Source organism: Mus caroli, chromosome 6 (genome assembly GCF_900094665.2).
Source record: "Mus caroli chromosome 6, CAROLI_EIJ_v1.1, whole genome shotgun sequence".
Classification (NCBI taxonomy): Eukaryota; Metazoa; Chordata; class Mammalia; order Rodentia; family Muridae; genus Mus; species Mus caroli.
The window spans coordinates 135,102,938-135,127,765 of record NC_034575.1 but is presented as its reverse complement, the minus strand read 5'-3'; the positions used below and the strand labels follow the sequence as shown (position 1 = coordinate 135,127,765).

General features: G+C 43.3%; 1 protein-coding gene across 2 annotated transcripts in view; it reads left to right on the top strand.

Annotated features, from left to right (window-relative positions):
• The window catches only part of Rerg (RAS like estrogen regulated growth inhibitor), a 105,442-nt gene that overhangs the window by 42,148 nt on the left and 38,466 nt on the right, over positions 1-24,828 (top strand). The window lies entirely within an intron of this gene.

Here is a 24,828-nt window from a genome sequence, read left to right as displayed (position 1 = left end):
TCTCTATCCTGATCCTGGACCCTGGTGGTCTGGATCCAGGCATGAGATGAGGTCTTATGTTGGGTTCTCCATAAAAAGCTGAGTGGCTCTTCTTCAGCTCCTGGCGCATGGTGGTAAAGCTGTGGTGATATTTAACTCTCACCAAAGCAGCACTCACCACATCTTCGCTGTGTCATTTGCTTTCTCTGTCGATTGGTAACTTTTGCCGGTGACAAGCGGTGAGTCACTGTTGTGGCTTTCGGTGATAGCACCCGAACGAGAAACCCCGCAGGCATTTTCACACGTGTCTCTTAATGTCTCAGTATTTTGGGATGTTACATGGCAGCCAGCAAATGTTTCCTAACAATTTTTTGAGGGGGAAAATGCAGTCTACATATGGAAGATAATATATTCGAGAGAATAAGCCAGAAACTTTAAAAGGTTTTGGTGTAAATTCAGAAAATCTATGTTTTAGTTGGAGCAATTTGAGGGTAAAAGATGACTTTGACCAGCTCCAGACCCTTCACCCTGTCAGCAGTGACTGATGGCTGGGGTTTTAATGCATTTCTGTAACCCAGTTTAGTCAAGTACAAGGGATTAGGACTTTATTGGGCTTTGACCTTTTGGTCTTTTGAACCACTTTTAAGTCATCAAAACATCGTGGCTGATTACATAAGAACTGTCTTTAGAATGCATTGGACAAACTGGAGAGCAATTGTAGAGTTGAACCTGGTCCTCAGATATGGTCCCCACATATCAGTGCTCACAATCATTCTACCCACTTGCCCTGTCCCCAAAGCCTACATCCTCTCTTGTTCCTCCCTGTTCCTAGTATCTAAATAAGACAAATCTAGCCACAGACCTTTGACTGTGGCACAGGGAAGCAATCCCATACTGGGTAACATAGTAGCCAGATGAAAGAGCCACCTACAATATCAACTAACTCTCCCAGAAAGAAGGGATCCGAAGCATCTCTGGAAGGGTCTATCCTAAATACCTGCTTCCCAGAGACTCTAACACAGGACGGCTTTGGGGGTCCTTGTTTCAAAGGGCATTCAGGAAACACGCTCTCCCCTCTCTCCTCCCTTTCTCTTCCCATTTTACTACACAGTGAGCAATTCTACTCTGTCACACTAATGCTACCATTGCTGTGTGACACCCTTACCAAAAAGCGATGGGTCCCACTGGTCATAGACTGAGACCACTAACTCACTGTGTCATAGACTGACACCACTAACTCACTGTGTCATAGACTGACACCACTAACTCACTGTGTCATGGACTGACACCACTAACTCACTGTGTAGTTGAGGATGTCCTTGAACTCCTGATCTTTTGGCTTTCCAACCCTAGAGTGCTGGATTACAAAAAGCATCATATTTCCCTATATTGGTCTGATCTTTTTAAAGATTATTTTTATGTTTAAAATTTATATGTATGTGTATTTGTGTGTGTGTGTGTGTGTGTGTGTGTGTGTGTGTGTGTGTGAGAGAGAGAGAGAGAGAGAGAGAGAGAGAGAGAGAGAGAGAGACTGTGGTACCCATGGAGGCCAGCACAGGCCATCTGGTTCTTTGGCACTGGAGTTCCAGGCAGTCGTGAGCTGCCTGACATGGGAGCTGGGAATCAAATTCTGGTCCCGTTAGAACAGTGAGCTGGTGACATCTCTGAGTCATCTCTCCAGCCCTGCCTGGGTCTTTAAAGCACAGTATAACTCTAGACATGACGATGATCATTGTAGTGACTGAAAGAATCTTTTCAGATAAACACATTTTTTTTTCACAATCCCAGACACCCCTTTATTGAATCTACACACAGGCTGAGTACTTTATACTCTGCTCTGTGTCCTGGTTGAAACTCTCGGAGGCTTATAGATGTTAACTCTCCTGTTCATACAGTCATTTAATTTATCATTGGGATTTGGTCCTCATAAAATAGCTTTTTTTTTTTCCTACAGTGGGAGAAATTTAGGATTAAATAGTATGTGTGTGTGTATATGTGTGTGTGTGTGTGTGTGTGTGAGAGAGAGAGAGAGAGAGAGACAGAGACAGAGACAGAGACAGAGAGAGACACAGAGACAGAGAGAGACACAGAGACAGAGAGAGACACAGAGACAGAGAGAAAGAGACACAGAGAGATATTCAGTTAGCAAGAGTTGAAATTAAGATTAAGAAATTACAGCTTTAAAATGAAGAAAAGAAAAGGGAGTGTTGTATTGGACTTTTTCCCAGACTGCACATTGATTATTTATGACACTTTATTTTTCACAGTATAAGTAAGTTCCATTCTTCTGTGACCTGGTTTTAATGTCCACACTTCTAGCAGTGACTAAAATAAATAGAAGACAACAGATATAGCAGGAAAATCAGGGGTGTTGTTTTAGTGGGATTGGAGGTAGCATGTCTCAGGAAAATGACGTGAAGTGAGCAAGAGGAATGCGGCGGCCGTCCTCAGAGAAGGCAGAGCCATCTGCCCTCAACACCAACTTCATTGTGTAATGAAGTTCTTATAGGTGCTTATGCCACATAGTGACAGCTGTATGCAGGGGGAGCATCTTTCCCTCTAGAATCTGGGAGGCTGACTTTTTTTTTCGGCCACCGTGGTTGTGTGTCTGCTAGCTTTTAGGGCTACTATGGAGCTGGGGAAAGTCTGATAACACAAAAAACCTCAGATGCTGTAAACAGTTCGTAGTTTGTTTGTTTTAATGAAAAAATACTTCTAAGGTTGTTACAAAACTTTAGTTAATTCTAAAGGTCTTAACTGTCAATTTCAGCCCTAGAGAGAAAGATCGTCCTTCTGCATACAATTATCAGTAAGCCAGTTTTGTAGTCTCTAGAAACACCATTGAAAGGCGGTTGTTGTAGGATATGAGTTATGACCTCAGGAGAAGCCTTATCTACAGGGCCGTCATCAGAAACAACCAACAGTAATTGTTTAACACCACAGACAAATAGGACAACAACTGGGCATGTGTAAGGTCTACAGAGGTTTTGGAAAGCTCTGATATATTTCTGGGCATGTAGTCAGGTACAATCATGTCAAGGCTGTATACATGAAAAGACATGAGAGGACTCCAGTCTTGAACATTCAGCTGGCCTTGAAGCCATGTATAAGTAAGAAATGAAGACAGATTGACTACATGAGCACCGAAGGAATGACCTAACACATGTACATAGAAGCAGACAACTGCCTGACCTGGGTGCAGAGGAGTGCTCTGCAAGAGCAGAGAACACTTTTAACTGCGGAGTCATCTCTTCAACCCAACACCTTTCAGAATCCACAAGACAATCCTAAAATTGATTCAGAAACTCTGTGGGCCCCGGATATCTAAATGTTATTGAAAAACAAAGGAAGAAAACTGGAGAGTCATGTACTCATTCCTAAATATTGTACAAAAACACAGTAATAAAGACAATATAGTACTCATATATGGGGACTCATATAGGGACTGATGTATAGCTCAGTGGAACAGAATGGCTCAGAAACAACCACCTATATTTAAAAACAATGACCTGCTGAGGCATTAAATATGTCGGTAGAGAGAGCACACTCTCCAAGTGGTTCTGTAACCACTGATGGTTACCAGGCAAATGAATGAAATGGAACCTATACTTCACATTTCAAAATTAAACAAAATTTTACTCAAAGTGGCCCATAGGTTTAAATATAAACTCCAAGAAGAAAACCTGGGAGTTAGAACCTGAACTTAATTGTATGTCTTAACATATGAGATGAGTTACAGATAATAAAAGAGAAAGGTCATTTTGCTAAAACTAAGACAATTCATCAAAAGACATTATTAAAACAAACAAACAAACAAACATCTGGGTGTACTTACCCCTCCTCCCAACCCGTGAAGCCTGGGAGCAGGAGGATTATGAGCTGAAGGCCACCCTTGGCTGTGTATTAGGTTTGAGGCTAGGCTGGGTTGTGGCTATAGGAGACCTTGTCTGCAGAGAACAAAGAGAGAGAAAGGAAGAGAGGAGGGAAGGAGGAAGACAAGAAGGAAGGAAAGTGCAACTCATAGACTAAGAGAAAATACATTTGAATGAAATATTAATTAAGGATGTGTATTCATCACCATGAAACATATGTTATTATCAGTAATGAAAAGATGAATAATTTAGTTAAAACTGTACAAAGGGTTTAAATTGATTCTTTTCCATAGAGAAGGAACAGTAAGTGCATAAAACAATACATCCTTAACCACTGGGGACAAAGCAGATAGAAACATTGTAACACACATTCACTTAAAACAATACATCTTTAAGGGGGGGGGGGAACAAAGCAGATAGAAACATTGTAACACATATTCCCTTAAAACGGTACATCCTTAACCACTGGGGACAAAGCAGATAGAAACATTGTAACACATATTCCCTTAAAACAGTACACTCTTAACCACTGCGGACAAAGCAGATAGAAACATTTTAACACACATTCACATAATACATCCTTAACCACCAGGGACAAAGCAGATAGAAACATTGTAACACACATTCACTTTAAAAAATGAGGTGACCCAGCACTTGGGAGGCAGAGGCAGGCCAATTTCTGAGTTCCAGGACAGCCAGGGCTATAACAGAGAAACCCTGTCTTGAAAAACCAAAAAACCAAAAAAAAAAAAAAAAAAAAAAAAAAAAAAAAAAAAAAAAGAGGTGAAAATATCCATATATAATGCAGACAAGGGTGTGGGAAAACTGGGCTTTGTATGCTGAGAGCAATGTAAAAGAGGGTAGGGACTTCTTTAGGAAACAATTTGGCAGTTCCTAAAAAAATGTTGCATGTGACCAAAGTATTCTGTCTCCTCTGTCTCTCTGCCCTCTTTTTCTCTCCCCCTCTTTCATCTCTTCATCCTTCCCCTTCTCTCTCTCTACACACAGACATAAACATGAAAGCAGTATAAAGAAATGTCATATCTATCATATCTATATGGAATGCTCTGTACATATGTTTATGGAAGCGACATTTACAATCATCTGGAAGTTGAAAATAACCCAAATGTCCATCCCTGGGTGGATAAACAAAATCTCTCACCTTTAGGACAGAACGTCACTCAGCAGATGAAGTAATAAGCATGCTGTGGCATGGATGAATCCAGAAAACAGAACACTAGGAGAAGCAAACCAGTCCCCAAGGCCACATGCTCTGTGACAGCGTGTAGGTTGGATGCTCAGAGAAGGCAGAACAGAGGCAAAGGGGTTAGCATCTGCCTGGGGTGACAGAGAGTGGGGCTGGAATGAGGACTGACTGATAATTGGGTATGAAGTGTCCTTGCGGATGATGAAAATATTGTAAGAATAGATTGTGTGGGTATCATACAACTGTGAATACATCAAAAACATTGACTTGTATACTTGAGTAGAGTAATTTTGTGCTCTGTTAATTAAGTCTTTTTATTTTATTTTTAGACAGTATCTCACTATGTAGCCCTTGTTGGCCCTATGTAGACCAGGCTGGCCTTGAACTCCAGGATCTACCTGATTCTGCCTCCTGAGTGCTGGGATTAAAGGCATGTGTCACCATGCTCAGCTCACCACATCTACTTTATAAAGCTATTTGGAAAAACTATATGCGGCTCCAAAAGGAGTAAGAAGTATCAGTTGTTTTGGTGTAATTATTAAAGCATATTAATTACGTGTGTCAACATTTAATTGTACATATTAAAATACTAATTATACATATGTGGAGATTTGAATGAAAATGGCCCCCATAGGCTCATTGGGAGTATCACTATTAGGAGGTGTGGCCTTGAAGGAGGAAGTGTGTCACTATTGGGGTGGACTTTGGGACTTCAGAAAGTCAAGCCAGGCCCAGTGTCACTCTCTGTTCCTGCTTCCTACTAATTGGGACGTAGAACTCTTAGCTACTCTCCAACACCATGTCTGCTGGCACAATGCTCTGCCTGCTGCATCTTTCCATGATGACAATGGACTAGACCTCTAAACTATAACCCATTCTCAATTCAATGTTTTCCTTTAAAAGAGTGGTCATAGTGTCTCTTTACAGCAATAAAGTCCAAACCAAGACAACATATAATCTATTATTTGTGTATATTAACTGTGATTGTCAGTAAATCAATTGTGTATACTTAGGGCGTCTCTGGGACAGTTTTATACAAGAACATATGAAGCTTCAGCCACATGGTTTTCCCACCTACCTTTTTCTTCCTTCCCTCCAAACTTCAGTTTCCCTTCTAGGTCCCTTGTACTCCCGAACATCCTGTGTTATGTGAAACAGCCACCCTTCTATAGCAAGTGCTTTTGCTGGGAAGGAATGTTGGCTTTTATTATTAAAAGCTTATTCTACATCTACTAAGATGACTATATGGTCTCCACCCTTGACTCTGTGCCTGAGCTATATATTACATCCTTTCGTCTGTGTCTGTTGCCCTAGCCTTCCATCTCTACAGTGAAACCAATTTTCTTATTCATGATATTGATCCTTTCTAGTGTGCTTTTTAGAGTTCAGTTTGCAAGTGCTTTAATTATGATCTCTGTGTTGGTGTTTATCAAGGATTCTAGACTGTTTTTCCTCTTTCTGTTTCTCTTTCTTATTGTTATGTCCTTATTGCTTTTATATGTTAGGTAATATGAGCTTTGTAGACTGAGTTTGGAAGCATCCTACTTCATGGGACGGTTTGGGAAATGTTATTGTTAGTTCTTCTTTGAGAGTCTAGATGAATGCACATGTGAGATCACTTAGTCAGCAGATTTCCCTTGATGGAAGATGTTTTTAAGATTTATTCATTATTAAATCTAAGTACACTGTAGCTGTCTTCAGACAGCACCAGAAGAGGGCGTCAGATCTCATTAAGGATGGTTGTGAGCCACCGTGTGGTTTCTGAGATTTGAACTCAGGACCTTCAGAAGAGCAGTCAGTGCTCTTAACCGCTGAGCCATCTCTCCAGCCCTGATGGGAGATTTTTATTACAACTTTAATCTCATTATTTATTATCGACTGATTTAGGGTTCAGCTGGTTCAATGTTTACGGGTCATCTTGGTTAGAAATTTCTGCATTTCTTCTTGATTTTCTAACGCACTGGCATAGCGGTGTTTAAACATTCACTAGTGATCGTCTGTGTCTCAGTGCTGTCTACAGTAATACTCTGTTCAGCCTCTAGTTTTATTTATTTTTGTCTTCTCTCATTGTTTTAAGATTAATTTGGCTGAAAGTTGGACAGTTTCTACAGTTCTTTTCCATTCTAGCATTTGCTCAATTCTTTGATCCATTGAGCGTTGGTACATTTTTCATTTCTATTTTTATTTATTTCTTCTCTAATCTTTTTTCTTTCTATTGATTTTGACTTTATTTGTTCTTATTTTTCTAGGGCCTTGAGATGTATCACTGGGTTATCTATTTAAGATATGTGTTTTAAATGTAGGCATTATTACTATAAAATTCTTCATTCAAACAACTTTTTGTTTTAATTTTCATTTGATTTTAATTAATTTCTCAATTTCCCCCTTCAGTATATGTTGATAAATTTTGTTTTATAAAACCTAGAAGAGTAAATATGATGATCTTTGTTAATTATTGTTGTTTTATTTTGAGAACATTTGATCAATAGCCTCTATAATTCTGGTGGGTTATACTCTGATAGTGTGTCAGTATAGCACTTACAAAATACTTTTGTGTGTATTCACGGAAACTGAAAATTCTTATTAAGCACATGAGTTGGCAAACACTATGTACTTATAGCCAATGGGATTCTGGCATTCTTAGGACAATAGATGAGTTAGAGATCAACATATTAAGTGAAAGAAGCCAGACTCAGAAAGACAAATCTCACATGCTTCCTCTCGCATGTGGAATCTACGTTTAAAGGTATTGACGTGAGACTAGATAGTTGACTAAAAGAGAGGAGGGGGTGGGGAGGAGCCTAAAAGGAGGGAGAAGGGGAAAATGGAAGATGGTCACAGAAGACTTGTGCTATGAAAGCTAAAGGGGGATGAAGGAGATGGGTGTGGCAGCATGCAGATGTGCAGGAGGAGCGGAGGATTCTGGGAGAGGGTGGGGTGAGCACGAACAACACATAAGAACATGTGCGTATATGAAACACCATAATGAAACCTAGTGCCTGCTCAGTCGTGTTTACTTGGCTGTGGAGGACAGCAACACAGTAAGCACGGTAGCACCGTGTGTGCTTGCACCGTGTGTGCTTAGAGGGAGCTTTTGATTGATTCCCAGGAGCTGTCAGGCTGGGTCATATGGTCCTTATAATTTTAACTTTTTTGAGAAACCTCCGTAGTAATTTATAGAGGATGCCTTAGTTTACATGGCCACCATAGATATATAAGGCTCCTCACATACATTCTTGCCTGCATTCGTTGATTGTTTACAATACAGAACACTGGCCAGGGAAGATGGCTCCGCTCGTAAAGTGTTTCCCTGGCGAATGAGAGGCGCTGGATGTGATCACCAGAGCCAACAACAAACAAAGAAATAACAAATGCCTGTTACCTTAAGGATGAAAACCAAAGCAAACCAACTGCCAGGCTTTGTGAAACTCACGTGCAGTCTGCAAGCTGGGGAGCTGGACAAAGGCAGATGGATTTCTGAGGCTCACTGGCCAATCAGCCTGGCCTAACTGACAAGCCAGGAACAGTCTGTGTCTTAACATAAGGTGGACAGTGTTCTTGAGAAACAACACCCAAGGTATCCTCTGGCCTCCATGTGCAAACACAGGAATGCATGTGCACTGCCACACACACACACACACATGCACAGAAATACACATATCAACACACACGTACTCACTCGAGCACATATGCGAGCATGCACAAATCCACACAGACATAGGCATACATGCAATGCACCAAATACTCTGCACGCCTGGTCTTACATCTGATTGTTCTGAGCTCTTGTCTTGCAGATCTCTGACTTTATACACACACTCATTCCCACAGAACCTTTAGGCAGTGATGTGTCCCTTCTCTTAAGAGTGCATGTGTATGCATGGATTCTTTTAATATCCTTGGCATGTGGTCTCTGTAAAAACCAGGAGTTAATCATTTAGAAAGGAAGTCTGACAGTGCCCAGGAATTGGTGTCAGATACTTGCCCAGCTAGGAGCTCATAAAAATAAAAATTCTGTATACATAGGGATTTGCTGTGTTAGCATTCTCTAGAAGAATAGAACCAGTAAGATATACATGCGAAGTGAGATTAATTACAAGGGATGGCTTACATCATTGATTCCACAGTCGGCTATCTGCAGTTGGGGGCCCACCCAGGAGTCTCATGAGATGGTTCAGATTCTAACACAAGTGTGAAGGCCTGTAGACCAGATGCACCATGGGCAGGAGTTCAGTGTCAAGCTCAGAAACAGACAGAAGAGAAAACCCTCCTTCCCTTTTCCCTGACCTAGTCAAAAGGAATGAAGGAATGGATGCTGCCCACCTGGGAGGTGAGGGTGATCTTTTGTGTATATGTATATGTATATTTGTGTGTGTGTGTGTGTGTGTGAGAGAGAGAGAGAGAGAGAGAGAGAGAGAGAGAGAGAGAGAGAGATCACATGTTTGCGTGTGTATCTGTGTCTGGCCAGCAATCCACCTCTGTCTAGTGACATTGCTGAGGATAGCCCCCAGCATTCTTAAGGAAGTTCGGGAGATAGAAGTCAGCCACTCATGCTTGCCCAGGATGCGCTTTACCACTTGACCCATCTCTCCAGCCCAGCCACTGTCTCCTTGCTCAGCCTCTTAGTTCAAACCCGAGTCTTTCTGAAAACAACTTCACAGGCACACCTAAAAAAGATGACATTTAGCCAGGAGGTAGGTCCAGAGCCTGCTTGAAATAGAAGACGGTGCTGGGTTGTGTCCCCTCATCCCTTTTGTGTGTCACACCTTCATAGCATCATGGGATGAATCGGATTGTGAGAGATTTCAGTCCTACAACATCTCCCTGCAAGCCTGTAAGAGTACTTATCACTTTCACCACCTTTCAAACCCAGGACTCATGACTGATACTTCCCTGCATCTCTGTCTTTCCAGTCACCCTCCTGTATCTATTCTACCATACCTCATTGTGCACACAGCCAGCAAGGCCATACCATGCTGATAACATTGCAAGTCCCTTTGAAATTCCTTCACAGATGAGAAGTTTTTGTTTCCCAGAGACCTAAGTCCTTCTTCACTATGTGTCTACAAAAAAGTTAGTCTTACAATTAAAAAAACAAAACAAAACAAATTTATTTGGCATACAAAATATTGGATTTCTTTATGTCATTTTTTTTAAAAAAAGATTTATTTATTTTATTTTATTTATATGAGTACACTGTAGCTGTCAGACACACCAGAAGAGGGCATAGGATCCCAGATGGTTGTGATCCACCATGTGGTTGCTGGGAATTGAACTCCGGACCTCTGGAGGAGCAGTCAGTGCTCTTAAACACTAAGCCATCTCTCCAGCTTCCTTAAGTCATTTTCATTCATATGTGCCAGTGTGATTTACTCCATTTGACCCCAACTATGCTGCCTTCCACCTGTCCCCTTCCTCCCCCGTAACTCTCCCTTCTTCATTCATGTGAGACATGATTATATGGTGAAATCTAAACATGCTATCTTAGGGTTTTACTGCTGTGAGCAGACACCATGACCAAGGCAACTCTTATAAGGACAACATTTAGTTGGGGCTGGCTTACAGGTTGAGAGATCCAGTTTTGTACCATCAAGGCTGGAGCATGGCAGCACCCAGGCAGACATGGTGCAGGAGGAGCTGAAAGGTCTACATCTTCATCTGCAGGACTTTTAAGAGAGCTAGGATGAGGATCTTAAAGCCCACTCCCACAGTGACACGCCTACTCCAACAAGGCCACAGCTTCTAAGAGTGCCACTTCCTGGGCCTAGCATATATAAACCATCACACGTGCTTACAATAGAAAATGAGATATTAGCTCCTGAAGCCCATGCTTGCCTTTCACTTGCTTAGTAGCCAAGGAAGGCATTCAACTTCTGATCCTTCTACCTCTACCTCCCTAGTGCTGGGATTGCAGGCATGCACCACGGCTTAGTTTCATGCAGTGGAGGCGCAGAACCCAGGGCATCAGTAGTGCTAAGCAAGCGCTCTACCAATGTATTCCTCTCCCCGCTAAGCTCTTTTGTTGGGCGGTTCACATACGAGATCTAATCGTGATAACCAACATGCTGAAGACCAGACCCTACAGGAGGCTACACTGCAGCTTCAGACAACCCCAGATTGCAGCGGCTTTGGAGGACAGATTGGCTTTCTTGCCGATGCCGCCTGTTCCTGACTGAGATAAAAGCATCATCACTCTCAGCATTATTGTTTCAGGAGCCTTGTCACAGCTGCCACCTCACCAGCCCCATGTGCCAAAGGGAGAACAGAGTGCCCTGGAAAACCGACCGGGAGTGATTCAGTGCTTGACCTAGGATGCACCACTTCTGTTCCCACTTCCCTGGCCCGGAAATGAGTGTCTTCAGTGTTTCCTGCGGTGATAAGTATAGCATACCTCCACCACACACTCCTATAGTAAGGAGTGACTTCCACCTACTGGGTAAACGTGGGGCTCCTGACAGTCACAAGCCACAAGTCATAAGTGATCTGAGCGTTCCCAAGCTTCATCTGTCTCCCACCACCACCAACTTGGTAGGGGATGACCGAGAGGATAAAGGCTCTCTGTCTCTCTGTGTCTCATCGGCAGGGTAACATTGGGAGTTAGGGCCCAGGGTAAGCCATCCCTAGAATTGCTGTTAAAATTCAGAGCGTCTGAAGATGTGCTGCCCTGGGAACGTGACAGTCATTATTACTCCACCAACTCTTCTGCTCTTTCTGGTACATACTCCAGGGCACCGTGACCCCAGTTTAAAACTGCATTCTGCCAGTGAAAGCTTGCCAGACACATCTGGGTAAGGCTGTTATTTAAAGCTCCTTCAGTCACTGCCCTCTGCAAGTGAATGTGGCTTCTATGTGGCATGTCTTACCACCTTCCATATCAACTAAATAATCTGTCCAACGACGATCGGTTGGTCTATGACAGGAGAGAGCCCTGGAGCACACCCTGTCCTTTTCGCGAGTTTCCCCAAGGGAAGTTCAGAGAGTGTATATTTTCTGGAAGTAAAGTTTATTATGTTGTTTGAAAATGTTACTCCGAGCAACAGATGTTATTTTTGGAGTCTGTGCAACTTTATTTTAGAGGGAGAAAAAAAATGTCTTGGCCTGAGTTAAAAGCTTTCTGGCTGCAAGTGATTGGTATACGGGCTTCCCGTCTGGTTTCTTTAGTAGTGCCATGACCGCTTGCAGGCAGGCAGAGGCAGCAAGCAGTCTACCAGTTTCCACTGGTTTCCAGACTTGGAGTGGTCACCACCCTGCTGTGACTAATGTCCCCGGGGCTCAGAGAAGCTCCTCTCCCTAACCTTCACTTTGAAGAACCGCAGGGAAAATGATGGAGAATCTGCTCCCGTCCTCGGAATCAATTTGGAGTCGGTACAGTTTGTTCCTCTTCATTTGGCTGTGAAGAACAGCAGTGCGGAGCCTCAAAGGGAGAGCCGAGTAGTCCTCTGTGCCGGGAGGATTATTCACAATTTCCTCTTATGTGAAAAGTCTCGAAGTGGCACTCTGCCTTAATGAAGCCAGCACTCTCCCAGAAAACTTCAATAAGTCCTCTTTGGATGGTCTCCAGAGGACAAGGGTCAAACTTCCAAAAGAAACCTGATTTCACTTTTTGCTCTTTATTCCCCTTTGCCTTTGACGCCCGTGCTCACAATCACTCTCTTGTGGGTGGCTCATTTCTGTGTCAAAGAAAGAAAAGGAAACGTGAATGCTTGGAGATCAGGTGAGGTCCAAGCCCAGGGAACTGACAGTGTCTTTCAGCCCAGGACTGGGTCTAGAACACAGGGCAGGGTGAGGCTACTGTGTTCTGATGCTGACGGGTGAGTAGAGACATGGAGTCTAGGGACACTTGCTGGTCAGTCGGGATACCAGGCTCCTGTTAGATGGTTGCACTGAGGACCCAGTTCTTAGTGGATCCCTGTTTTGTCTTGAATGAGAGGACTCATTTTGTGCTGCTTGTCTCTTGGTAAAGAGAATCAATGAGCTTCCTAGACTGCCTTGGTCTCTACAAAACAGTGCCTTCCACAGAGACCCCTGTGGTGAGCGCCAGAGACAGTGAACACTTGAGCTGCGGAGGAGACTCAAATTTTGGTGACCAGATTTCCAGTTTTAGATTCTGCTCAGAAGCACAAAAGAGGAAAAGGGACAAACCCAGGTTCCAGGGACAGGAATGGAGCCATTCACTTGATGCTTGGTTCAGTCAGATTTGACTCTGTGATCTACGTGTCTATGAGGGTGGGGCTGATGACTTGTGCCAGGTGCAGTCCCTTGTTGGTTCCCAGCCTTGCAGCCTCATTTCCTAGAATCATTCTTCCAAGTGTGCTTGCGAGGTAAGAGGCAGCCTGCAAAAGGCTAAGGTGTGGGAAGGAGGGAAGAGCCAGGAAGCCTCTTTCTCTTGATGCGTCCTATAGCATTCACTGCAGTGTCTGTAGCTAGGTTAATTACCTTAAAACAAACCCTCCCTCACATGTGGCTTCCTCTGACTGCAGGTTCTTTGGAAAGCCCCAAATGCTGTGCTCTGGCTACCCATGTCCTTGTGCTGTCTTCCCACTGCTTAGGCATCAGTTCCATTTTGATTTTTCCTGTCTGTGATGGCTAATCATCATGGTCAACTTTATTGGCATTAAAACCACCTAGGTCATTAGAGAGGTGCTCTTGTCGATGGTTCTGTGGGAAGGCGTTTCCCCTAAGGGTTAACTGAGAGGAAGGAGTCCTGCATGTTGTCAGTGCCATCCAATGGGCCTGGGATCTGGACAGAACAAAAAACGGGGAAGGAAAACTCATCAGCTGAATCCCAGCATTCCCCAGCTCTGCCTCCTGTTGCCATGGTGTGAGCTGCCTTCTCTGCTGTGCTCTCCCTGTTAGGATGCTCCACCCAGGTACATGGGAAGGACTCAGCACTGAGTGAACCTGAGAAACCATGAGCCGAAATAAAATTTTCTTACCTTAAGAAATTTTCCACCAAGTATTTTGTCACAGTACTAAGGAAAAAGATTTCAACTCGTATCACAGGTCTTGCGCTGGATCCCCGGGTCTTTCCTTACTTTAGATATAATAATGGCCCTATTTTACACGGTGTCTACATGGTGTCTATTTGGAAAACCTACAGTCATTCCCCTTTCACTGGAAGATCTCGAGCTGCAGGAGATGTCATCCAATAAATTACCTCTTTTCCTTAAGAGAATTATGGCTTACCCTTTCCTCAAAACGTTCCTCCTTTCTAACCCCCCCCCTTTTTTAAATTTCACATTCATGTTGAATCTTAGTTCTGTAAGAACATTTTGCCGTTCCATTTCAGATTTGTATTTTCATCTGAAAATTAACACAGGCACCATTTGCTGCTTATAGTCATGAGTGTGTGACTTGAAGTCACAGATTGAAATTAAAAATCTTAATTTGAATTCTTTCCTCTCCCCTGTTATCCCAGTCATTGCCTAGTGTGGAGTTTCTCTTTCCTTTCTTTCTTTCCTTTGAATATCATGCCCTCCTCAACAGGGACCTGCTTGGCTTCTATGCCCTCCGTCTGACACTATTGACTTAGAACAATGGAAAGTGTTCATGATCTCTGGCCAAGGACCAGCTTTGCTTTGGAGAGGGGTTTCTGAAGAAGGGGTGCTCAGGAGCAGTGAAAAGAAGAGCTCAAGTCAAATCCTGGGTACAAGATGACGGCCTGTGTTCTGCCCAAGACAGCTTCTCTGGAGACCTCCAGACAGCTTATCCATATCGCTCATCACTCTTCACAGACCAAAGCTTGGTCTTTAATTTACATACTAATTCAGTCATTTACTCGAGGTTCACCCCAGGAGTCATCATCCCATGACCTTGATTCTTAGAAAAAGACATCAAGCACTTTTTTTTTAATATTACAAATGGATTCAGAGCTGTGCGTGCATTTGTAAGCACAGACAATAAGATAACTGGGTGGGACCCCATCCTGATATTACTACCCCATCATGCCTACGCCCAAACTAGCTCTGTCCGAGGCTAACCTTGGACTCAGGAACTTGCCTAGCTTTGTAAGAACAAATAATAAATTTAGCTAGGTGGGATCTTGCCCTGTGATCACCACTCCCTAAATCTCTTTATCTCCTTCCTTAATGTCTTTCTGATAAGCTGGCTCATAGTGTAGCTGCCTCTGTTCTTTTAGGTCCGTGAAGCCCTCATATAATTCATATTGCATCCTTATATTTTGCATAGTTGAAAAATTATATATTTTGAACTCATATTTTTCAGAGTTCTTTCCCACAGCTTTAAGGGCTGTCCTGAAGGTCACAACATTCTACCATTTTGCTGAAACATTAGGTGCATCCCTGTCTCCTGGACTCATGCTATTTCTGATTATCATGTCGTCATTATTCTTGGCAGAGAGGACATTCCCCAATAACCTTGCCAGGGAGAACATATCCAAAAAGAGGAACATGAATTATGTACATTATTATACAAATGGGCCTCATGCCTAGCAACCATCAACATTTGTGACGGCCTGAATCTTACTGGCTCTGTTCCACAGATGGGAAACCATGTCATACTGTCCCTTCCAGCCCATGTAGGACTTGGCATTCTCTGTTCCATTCTGTGTTATTTCAACAACAGGCAGAATTAGGGGTCTTCATTTGCACCAGCAGGCTCAAGAGTAATCAATAAATCACTTCAGCCAAGCTTCACAACTGTTGGCTTACCAAGGCCATTAAGATGCCACTAACGGGAACTGAAGCTGTTTGTGTGAGATTCTGAGGTCTGATGAGTGCTTGTCCGGAGGCCCAGGCTCATTTCTTCACTGTGATGCTCAGTAGTGGTGTGATGATAAGCAGAACTCATCTTTCTGAGGCTGTAGTCAAGATAAGAGTGGGGTAAATAATGTCTAAGAGTCCATGAACAGAAGATCATAGATGTAAAGTAAATCTGATTGTGACTCTTAGAAAAGGGAAACCTTTGTAATTGATTTTCCATCCTTGAGAACAAAAGAGATCTTCGCAGGCATACGAAAACACACGTTTTGTCCACACTTTCTCATGCCAATATTCCCATCAATCTTACATTTTGTGGTCTTGCCTTGGGAGAGGTAAAGAAGGCACTGCCAACTCTCCTTCAGAGGTAATGAGCTTGAGACTTAAGGGTTGATGTAGCTAAGATCACACACACCTTCTACTATATTACTACTTTCTATTTTCATTATGGATAGAACCTCAACAAAGGTCCCCAAAGCATGGGCATGAAAGAGCTCTGTTTCCATGGAATCTGCACAGGTCTTCCATCTGCTTTAACAATGTCTTGTACCCATTGAACAAAAACGAGAATGTGGGGTATATGAGACTGTAATAGTTTTCCACCTCCTGACTCCCCCAAGAAAACCAATGTCCCCACTGATAATGAATGAACAAAAAAAGGCAACAGAAAGAAGGACAAGCCCTCCTTTGGACTAGAATGTCACCAACAGCACCAGTGGGAATGACAGAAGGCACCATAACACACCGTCTGCTACTGGAGGGTGGTATTCAGTGAGGGTCTGCATCTGAGCATCTCTCACAGATTCTGTGTTATGGTGGGAAAGTTGGAGAGTTGAGGGGTCATAAGTCTTCCAACAGGGGAGGGTCCAGGAAAGAGGTACAAATTGCATAAAAATTTTGCTTGGTTGCAAATGCACACATTTCATATTATTTGTCTATATTCATGCATATGTACATATGTAGAGAGTTTTGTGATCTGTGTGGTCAATAGATAGCCTTACGGGTATAGAGAGACAGTGGTTGCTAGAAGAAAAGAGATGCAATGTTAGTATGCAGACAAACAGAATAAGAAAGCCATTTGTTTTCTTCTCATACCTTTGTTTGAAAGTACAACAGAAGAAGAGACAGAAAATGCCAGAGATAAAACTTCCCCACAGTAGAGGTCATGGGATCCATCTCAGTACAAAGAGCAAGAGGCGCTCAACTTCCCGGGGTGCGGGCTGGAATTCCTGTTTTCTCGCCCTTAATTACTTTTGTGCATCTTTGGAGCAAAGATTCTTTTTTACCTTTTTTTGTTTCTTCTCATGTTTAAGATGGAAACCAAAAGGAGAACTATCAGCCCCGCTCATCCTCTGGCGAGGTTAGTGTTGCTTCAGGGACAGGCAGACACTCACAAGTTTTAGCATCACATCCTCATAAAAGAAGGATATGGCTGTTTCCAAAAATGGCCATAAATTCCACTCCTCAAGTAAGCCTCACAGAGTGGGAATTTGTTTGAAAAAATGACTTGTTTCTCAAGCATCTTGCATGTCTCATGTGACATTTTGGCATGGAAACTCTCAGGGTGGGTGGATTGTAAAATATTTGCCCAAATTACAAAATATTGGAAAGCTGATAGCAGGCTTCCACTGTTATCTGCTGATTGCAGATAGTTTTAAGCTATTCCGGCATGTCTGCTTGGTGTCCATTTTCTCCTGCCTTCTTAAACAGAAGAGTTCTAAGAGTGCAGAGTGAGGAACCCAGGCTGCCTGTAAGCAGCTCATCTAGAGGTCGTCCAAGAAAAGAAGCTAAAAGAGAAGACGGGCCCAAAGAAGCTGGCACATCTGTAGCTGCCCCCATCCTCTCACTAGGATGGGCAGCGGATATTTTACAACACTTTGCAAAGTCTAACACTCCGTCAAGTGTTATCTCACTTAATCCCCTTAAAAGCTCTATGAGATAAATACTATTTTTATGCACATTTTGTGGCTCAGAGACCAGAAGCTTAGAGATCCAGCTTGCCACATGTATGTGGTAGTCACCAAGTTTGGGCTACCCTTTACCTTACGGACTCTGCTTCTCTCTCCTACAATGACAGCAACACTCCCTCTATGCCCAGATTGGCACATATCCTAGTTTAGAAGTGACAAACCCACAGCTGTAGAGATTTTTCAGAACTCATTTCCCAGGCATGCAGGGCCGCTCTGTTCGATGCTCTTGGAACCTGCTTTTCTGAAGCTGCTGAGATGAGATATCCGGCGAGCACTGATTGCAATGTTGACACTCAGCGATGCAGCTTCAAGAGCGGAGATGAGATCCGTGGGAAGCTGCATGGGGACAGACATATCTCAGGATTCTGAATCCAAAGTCTGACCTGCGGAGGGCTCCATGGACAGTTTCCACAGGGATATATTCTCTCTCTACTAACCTTTGTTGGCTTGTAGCGTGTCCCCCACTTTGCTGAAAACATCCCAGGGTTGATAGCAAACCTGTGACTTTGCCACCAAGAAACATCTGTTCGTGTCAATCATATCGAATATTGCTGTCTTGAAATGTCACGTATGCTTCTCAGGAAGGCAAAGAATATGGTAGCTATTAAGCTCAAAACTAGATCATATTTAAGAAGCTAATAAAGACACAATTACTATGTTGCATTTTAAAATTACTTTTACCAGCGTGTTGGCATTTTGAACAATGTAGTAGTGGCATTTCAACATTGATAGTGTTATCTATAATTACATATAATATATACTATAAAATATTATATAATGGTATATTATTATAGAATATTATTATGGTATTTCAACATAGCTGATTTATTTGTAATTATGCATATCATATGTGTTATAAAATATTACTGTGAGATCTGAGTCACAGGCTCTATAAAAATACCCCACAAAACAAAAGTAGTTAAGGACTCTATAGCAAAGACTGCATTAGAGTTTGGGGAGACTCCTTGGTCTAACACAGGCTGCTTCAAAAGTCCCCTGAGGGTACTGTACTGCAAAACATTTTGAAATCCCAAATGAAGCTGGTGGTTAGATGTGATCACGAATCCAAGCACTTTCCAGCCACACCCACCTCCTTCCGGGTCTCAGTTTCTGCCCCCCACCCCCACCCCAGCGCCTCCTCTCCTTCCTTCTCAGTTTTAATGAACGTATGGTTTCAGTAGTTCCGTGAGACCTGGTGCTCTGGAAACCAGGCCTGTGTTAGCAGGCCCAGGGGTGGACTGAAGCCAAGACTTTTGTGATTCCCTCCAACCTTGTTTTCCTGTGGAAACACGGCTCCAGAGGTCTATGCTCGCTCGAGGGTTGATGCACCAAGTTTATATAGCTTTACTGGAAACTCTTGTTGTCTCCCTGTGTGACATTTTCTTCTAATTTCACTGTTTTTTAATTCTCCACCAGGCAGAGATTGGTTACAACTACACAGGTGGCCCCAGGTGTGTGCATATTTTTCAGATAGTTGGTCATGCAGCAGAAATACTGGGAGTGCCAAGACTAAAATGCACAGATGACATAAACACAGCATCTAAGGATGGCTGGAGTATTGCTGGCTATGTTGTTTACACCATCTGACAGGGCAGATGAACTGCTCCGTGTTCGAAGCAGCAGAAGCCTTTCTGCTCTGGAACCATTAGCAGATGACCATGGCTGCTGTTTGTGATTCCAGTGGACTTTTTTTTTGGGGGGGTGTTGTTTTGGCTTTTTGTTTTTGGTGTTTTTTTTTTTTCTTTTGACCAAAGGACATCAGCAAACTCTGGATTGCTTCTGATTATCAGGTTCCCCTTCATTCTGCATTGAGTTATAGTCAAAGCCAAGTTTGTATTTGGCTTCCTAATGGGCTATGTGAACATTTATAACAGACTTTCTTTCCTGAATGTTTTGGTCTGGCAGAGTTTGAAAGGAACTGGCCTCACACGGATGGCAGCATGAAGTGGACCAGGTGGTCATGTCCTGAGGCAGTCTGGACAAAGCCTCTGCACTCTGCAGACTGGCAAAGAGACTTGGTGGCTAATCACAACCGCAAAGACATGTATCAAAAAGAGAGTGTGCACCCAGCCCTAATACAGCCATCACAAACTTCTTGTGCGCTAAGCAGCTTAACAGAATGTGGTCTCTGTAGCACTGTGAGTGAGAGGTCTGGAGTTGCTGGCCAGCACTTGCTTTCTTCCGAAGGCTAAGGGAGAGTCTGCCCCGTCTTTCTCTGCTAGCTTCTGGCAACTTTGAGTACGCCTTGGTCTTTCTTCTGTTTTTTTGTATTCAGTTATTGATTCATTTGTTCATCTCTGCATGTGTGCACACAAGTGCATGTGCACCTGTGAATAAACCTGTAGGCAGAAGAGGACACTGGGTATCCTTTCTTCCATCCTTCTTCTAGTCTTTGGAGGCAAAATTTCTCCTTGGATGCACATTTTTGTCTTTTCCAGTTCAGCTGGCATCCAGCAAACCCTAGCTATCCTTCTGTCTCCATCTCTCGTAGAACTGGTGTTATAAACATGTACAGGGAACCCAGCTTGTCCCTCATGATTACTTGGCAAGTCCTGAGCCATCCCTCCAGTCCCTGTATTCATGTTTTAACATCACCTAGTTCTACGTGTATCCATCTCTGTTATCAAACTCCCCTTTTAGAAGAACACAGTTGTAATTGATAACAGCCCAGGAAGCTATCTTAACTGCATTAACAATAAAGTCTGCAAAGGCTCTGGTTCTAGCTAAGGTTATATGTGTGGGGTGGGGACTTTAGGGTCACTGGGGAGAAAAGAGTAGAGGTAAAGAGTTCGGGGGTCACTGCGGAGGACACTGTTCAACCTCCAAAACTCTCCATCTTGAAAAATTCCCAAAGAATATAATGTATAGCTGTGGAGTGTGTAATGTATAGTGGAGTGTATAGACTCAAATAATTTGCCTTTGGTGGATGTATTTATTCCAGATGCCTTATCTAGGTGCCGGGCAAACAAAACATCAAACTTTGGATCTCTTCTTTTTTTATAAATTACAAGCGTTCTTTAATTCTGCATTTCCCAGGGACCAGTTTTTGCTAGATCCGCCTAGAACTTGCTGGCATTTTTCTGAATGGTATTGTTCCTCTTTCATTTGTAAACCTTAGAGTCTCTCTTGCTTTTTAAACTCACATCTAAGATCAGGATAGAGGATGTCTTTTATGAACAAAGCACACATCTCCAGTCCTGTTGCAAGGGAAACTTAGTGAAAGATCATTCATTTGAAATGAACAAGGCTCGCACTCTGGGCTCCTATGCGTTCTCTTCCAGAGCCGTGGCCTTCACAGTGGTTGGTAGTGTTGTGTAGAAATGGTAGATCATTTTAAAATTCAAGATGAACGCCAATCACAGTGCCCCCTCCTTTCTTTATGGAATCCCTGGGTGACCCTAAGGCTGCAGAGTGACTGGAAAAGCACTGACCCAGAAAGTCAATGTGTGACAAGTCACATTTTCCCTATTACTTAAGGGAAACTGTGCTGTTAATTTTTATTCTTAATCCATCTGCTAAGTGTAAACCCATGAGTCACTGAAGTGCCTTCCTCCTACACCGTAAATATTAGGACTTACAAAGAGGCTGAGTCCACGCCAGTGAGCAAGTTCTTTCCTGTATTTATTCACTTGCAGAGGGGCGGCCGGGGGAAGCATTTTTTTCCCTAAGTAACAGCAGAAACTTTAGTCATTAAAAAGCAATGTATTTTCAAAGAAAAGTTATACCAATAAAAGAATCTTTTTAAAAGATAATAATATAATTGCATTAGGCTTTAATACCTAAAAACATGCAGGCTGGCTCTGGTTCTAATCAAAAACAGCTCTGTTAAACTTCAAATACTATACAAAGTCAATTTAAAAAAAAAAAAAGGTTTGATTTTGGCAGATGTCTAGTCCAAGTAACAGAGAACCACAAGGCAGGAGCCCCACCTGGATTTGGCTTCCCCAGCTCAAGTCATTATACTATTTCTAAGACAGGCTGATATGGTAACTTGGCCACAGTGTCACAGAAGGGCACAGTGTCACACACGGCCTCTGTCCTTCCAGCAGCCTCTCGCCTGTATCTGACCTAGATCAAGGAGCATAAAGTAATAATTCCTCTATCGTGAGGTGCCTACGCTGTCCAGAGCAGGGGCTTTCTATCTGAACTTTCTCTGGACTTTTGAGTTTGGAAGGGAGAGAGCACTGTGCACAGTAACTTCAGAGACAGCCTACATGCCTTGGAAGCGGGAGCAGAAATAACAGCCAGTATCCGAAGCAGGCACACCGATACATTTAGAAGCACGTGAGTCAGCCTGGGGCAGGCAGAGGTGCTGAAGGGAAGACTTCTTGGTAATACAGCCTCAACATCGTTGCACCTTGGCTAATCGTCTCTGCTCCCCTGTCTGCCTTCTCTAGTTGCCCGGCCTCTGTGCTTCCCATCGGAGGGACCTATCATTCTCTGCTTTTTCCTTGTGAAATTTGGTGTGGCTCCCCCCCCCCACCCCCCAGAACCTTCCTGTTGTCTTTTGTTTATAAAGATTAGGTTGTCTCTCTGTCTTTTAACAAAAGCTAAAGACGAGGCTAAAGGATCTCTTTGGTTGGCAAAAGGGCAGTAGCCACCCTTCTCGCCATGAAGAGCAGTAGTATTTAACAGTGCAGGCCATGTCTTCTGTGTTTTATAATTCCACAGTCGTTGCGTGTATTTTGTAATTATCTCTGAAGACCTTTATTAATCCGCAGAGTGCAGACAAGGAGACGCTATTATTGTTCATTTAAACTGTTGTGGGACAAGTCAGAACTTTGTACAGAGGACACACTTGGCATTTATTGTCAAAGCACAGCTTTTACAATCAAACGATTTTGGCAATTGAAGAGGACCTTAGCAATAAGGGTGGAAGACAGTTCATCAATCTCCTATAAGAGGAATATACATCTTACTTCTACAGGACAGACCGGCGTAATGGGGTGGGGGCATTCTGATGGCACCGAACTTGCTTTCTTTGCAAGGTGGGGAGGGCTTTCAACACCTCTTCAAAAAGCTTCGTGCATTCTGGTGGTGCCCTCTGGTGGATAGATGGAAGGCTTAGCTGACACCCCTCAATTTGGGGGCATTTGTTTTCTCTGTAGTATTTGTGACTTTTGCTACCATGTAGCTCTCTCTCCTTAATCTTCTTCCCTTCTCAGGAGCCTAGAGGTTTCTGTGACAAGATGGCTTACCACAAACATCACTGGTCTGTGGTCTGGGAGGAGCATCTATGGTAAAGTCAACCGAAGTGGAGGCCTTAGAGTGGCCTCCTGGTCACTGTGGGCACAATTTAGCCTTTGCGTGCAAGCATCGGCCTTCGTTATGTTTTTGTAAATGGCTCAAAGCTGCGGGCTGCGTCTCTGGCAAACTGCTTATGGGGAACAAAAGAGAAAGAGAATGTTTTTCATTTAAGAGGCATGTGGTTCTTATTGCCTTCCAGAGATTAGGTTTTGTTTTCTCTTCATTTTATTTTTAAAGTTAGTTTTCCACTGTGAGATGAAGTGATTTTCATAGGAAATGTTGACAGTGTAGAAGGAGGGAGATGAAGCAGCATCCTACCAGATCGAGGACTGATCTGGGATGTCGCCAACGGCTCAGACTACTTCCTTGGAATGAACGCTGCTAGAGAATTTAACGGGCTGATCTAATTTACCTATCTGTACAGCTGCATTGTCTGATTTTTAAAAGTCCAGTGAGAGCATTGCATTTATGAATTTCCTGTCTCAAATTAGGAATGTTATAATCAGAATGCTAACAATAGAAGCTACTTAATAATGTCAAACCCTTACCTCATTGGGGCCCCTTATCTCCATCCATGACCAATCTCTCCCCACAATCCCTGTCAGGGCTTGTTCAACTTCTTTGGTCCCTATTAAACCAGGATTTGTTTGTGTGACAGTAGTAAGCATAGCTTACCTGATCCTTATCACATAAGGTCACACACAGCCTGACTGAATTTTACATCTGACCTTCCTGCCTTGTACCTGTGGCTTCTTGGATGAGGACTTTCCAGACTGGGATTCAGAATCCTCCGTTGACTCCAAGAGAGGGAGAACATGCAATGTACCTAAGGGCATCAGAAAAACTCAGAGGAAAGTTTTCCATGTTCAACTAATAATGCCTGACACGGGCACCAAAAGGGCATGGTGGAGGTCCGCAGGCCTCTCTCAGATGGCATTAATATACATTTGCATGCACACTCTCTTTTACAAGTATTTTATCAGATAATATTTATTAATCCGGCTTTGGGGTGCTATCGTATTGGAAGTAGAGGAAGGATGATTGTGAGTTTGGGGCTGGGCAGCTACATAGCAAGACGCTGTCTGAAGATAAAATACGGAAATAAATAAATTAAAAGACTCTGAAAGTGACCCGGGGGTGTAGCTCATTGCCCCTATCACGGTCGTTATTAGAGACTAGCGTTACCAATTAAACAGTGATCATTGCAGTGCACATGATTCCAGCACTTGGGGGTCAGAAGTTCAAGGCCGGCCTGAACCGTGGAGTATGATGAAGGATAGCCTGGGTTTCAGAATGAGGCCCTGTTTTCATAAAACCGAAATAGATGAAGATTGCTAACGAACCACTGTACGAAAAGCTGGTGTTCCGAATCTCTGCTCCATGGACAGCTAACACAGGAGCTGCAGCATCTAGCTCACTCATGCCGATGGCTGCCAGTCATCAGGCCTCACAGGGTGTGCTGTCCAATCCCTGAGACTTTGGACCTCACAGAAATGGTCAGAGCTTTGGTAAGCACCCATTTCTCCCTAGTGGAAAGTAGCTCGGTGGCCTCTCTTTCTTAAGCGGCATAGGAAGTCATGGACTCATATGGCCTGGGTCTGGAGGCACTTGGATCTCAGATGTCAGTCATCTGCCTGGAGTAATATTCAGTGGTGAGTGCCACCAAACCAAATGTTGCTCCTCTTTCTATCCCTTCCTTCTTTCCTTCCTTCCTTCCTTCCTTCCTTCCTTCCTTCCTTCCTTCCTTCCTGCCTGCCTGCCTGCCTGCCTGCCTGCCTGCCTGCCTGCCTTCCTGCCTTCCTGCCTTCCTGCCTTCCTGCCTTCCTGCCTTCCTGCCT